We start from the raw sequence: 3,017 nt of genomic DNA, 5'->3' as shown, positions 1-3,017 counted from the left end.
AAGCTGAGTTATACCGCTAGAAAAGTTAGTTCATACAAGCCTTATTTTTATTTGACCGTATGTAATCGTCAAAACTTTTTGATTCTCCGTGGAAAAATATACCTTTATCTTTGGGGTGTCCCCCATTTCCATTATAAAAGTCATTAATATAATAGTAAATGTTGCTCATCACAGTTTTCCATTTCTGTACATGAGTAAAGTGAATGTGTATTGCTTAGCAAAGTTTCCAGCATTAACAACGAAGAAAAGTAGATTCTATGTTTTTGCAGAAAATGATAATTATTGTGCAGAAAATTCGATTAATTTTACGACATCTAGGGGTTAGTGATAGAATGTTCTAAGTGACATTTTCAGGAAGATTCATGTTATCTCATTTGATATATAACTTGTGAATGGTTTCAGCTTCCATTTCAGTTATTTTACTTTCAGTTATTATTTCAGTTCGTCTAATTTCTAATTCTTAGTATACATTATATATAGAATATATTACCTTTTTAGTTAAGAGTTTGCAGAAAACACCTGCAAGTCTGTTCTATTCAAAATAAAAATTTAAAAAAAAAATAAATAAAATAAACACCTCAAATTTTTCTACGAGGTAACATCTATCGGAACATAGACACTTGGTCCAACGCTTTTTGCATATCTAGAGGCAATAGAAGAATGTGTCATTTGGTGTTTGTCGTAGATACTATTAGGTATTTTGTGCATAGATAAATGATTTTAGTGCAATTATATGTAGAATTGTTGATAATTTTCTGTGTAATGTAACACGAAAACATCTAGAGAGACAGGCTATGCCAAAAAAGTAGGAATACAGGGGCAAGTCCATTTAACATTGGGTAAATGGGTACAGTGGATGGGCAAAAATATGGAAACACCTTGTGAAATGCATGTTTGAAAAGAAAGATTGATTTTAATGAAATATGTAGGTGGCGCTGGCGTTTTTGACTACTGACGCCACCTATACAACTTCGTAAATGTGCTAAATAGTTCAGTTGTTGTCGGAGTACTGTTATGTGAGGTTGTCATTGCATTATGTCAGAGTTAACAGACTTCGAACATGGGCAAATTGTTGGAGCACGTATGGTAGGTGCTTCCGTAAGCAAAGTAGCCGAGGTGTTTAGTGTTTCAAGAGGTACTGTATCGAAGATTTATTCCGCATATTTGAAAAGCGGAAAAACATCATCTGCTAAATCACAGCGCGGACGAAAGTGTGTCCTGAGTGATCGTGACAGACGATCATTAAGGGCAATTGTGACGAAAAATAAGAAGACCACAGCTGCAAAAGTTACTGCTGAAATGAATGTTGTGTTACCGAACCCTGTGAGTACCAAAACAATTAGAAGGGAGCTTCATAAACAGGGAATTGCTGGCCGTGCTGCAATTGAGAAGCCATTCATCAGTGATGCTAATGCCCGTAACAGGAAAAGGTGGTGTTTAAGTCATAAAACTTGGAATACAGAGCAGTGGAAGCGAGTAATATGGTCTGACGAGTCTTCTTTCACATTGTTTCCTACTTCTGGCCGAGTTTACGTCTGGAGAACGCCATCTCAAGCCTATAATACAGACTGCTTGTTGCCAAGAGTGAAACATGGCGGGGGTTCTGTTATGGTTTGGGCAGCCATATCGTGTTTCTCTGCTAGCCCCATGATAACTGTGTCAGGGCACATGACTGCCAAGACTTATGTGAACATTTTGGCCGATCAAGTTCATCCCATGGTACAAACTTTGTTCCCCGATGGTGATGGTGTCTTCCAACACGACAAAGCCCCTGTTCACACAGCTCACATTGTCCAGGACTGGTTTTATGAGCACGAGGATGAGTTGTCCCATCTCCCCTGGCCACCACAGTCACCAGACCTGAATATTATCGAACCTTTGTGGTCTACATTGGAACGGAAAGTGAGTTCTCGTTATCCACCGCCAACATCGTTATCTGAACTTGCCACCGTTTTGCAGGAAGAATGGTATAATATTCCCTTTGCAATCATACGGAAACTGTATTTATCCATTCCGAGAAGACTGCAAGCTGTTTTGGATGCCAACGGGTTTCCTACACCATATTAAGCAAAGAAACATGTTTTTTTAAAGGAGTTTCCACATTTTTGTCCAACCCCTGTATCTCCGTAATTTGGTGAGATATCGCCAGGCTGGCAACGGTTTCGACGGCTATTTTTTATCGCCAAATTAGGCAAGAAATCACCAAACTTGTCAACATTTTTGGTCCCGTTCCTGTGTCACCGTAATAGGTATTGTAATTCAATAAATGTAATTAGCTATAACAGTAATTCGACCCTCATATTGCCTTTCAGTAATTTCGAGAAGCAGAAAATATTAGAACTATCTCGACGGCTAGGTGAAGGTTATATAAGGTCGGAACGAGCATCTGCTTTCAGTTGTTGCTGTTAGCTGTCACAAAGGAGAACAGACAGAAGTAATGCTCAAGTTATATATAAAAAAAAAAAAAAAATCTTAAATTTTCAATCTTTCTAAACTTTGATAGTGCAGAAATTTACAGATACGCATTATTTTCAAGAAATACAATTTTTTTAAGAGAAACATTTAGGAGTGGATTATACTTAGTTATTGTAACATATCGATATAGTTATAGAAACATATCGATACACTGGAAAAAAAAAAAAAAAAAAAAAAAAAGAACTACTATTCTAAAGTGAAATTTCAAACTACTATCATAAGATTTCTTTTTTCTTCAAATTTTACCAGCAAATACTTTTCTCTTAATATGACAAAATAAAGGATATGCGTAATACAAAGTACGTGTAAAAAGTTTATTTTGATATTCTGCAGATAGTTTAAATAATCGATTTTCCAAATGTTTGAATCGTTTCACTTCTAAATTTTGTATGATTAGTCACTTTTCTTATTCTTAACTGATTCAGTATTTCATTATCTTAATGAGAAATATAATTTTATTGCAATTCGATCAATATGAATAAATGTAGTGTCATTAGCATGTATATTTTGTATTTAAAAAATATGAAAGATAATACATTAAA

This window comes from Stegodyphus dumicola, chromosome 10, assembly GCF_044657685.1.
Source record: "Stegodyphus dumicola isolate Sdum_Otavi_A_Nest chromosome 10, ASM4465768v1".
NCBI lineage: Eukaryota > Metazoa > Arthropoda > Arachnida > Araneae > Eresidae > Stegodyphus > Stegodyphus dumicola.
The sequence above is the reverse complement of the archived record's forward strand: the minus strand, read 5'-3'. Positions refer to the sequence as shown.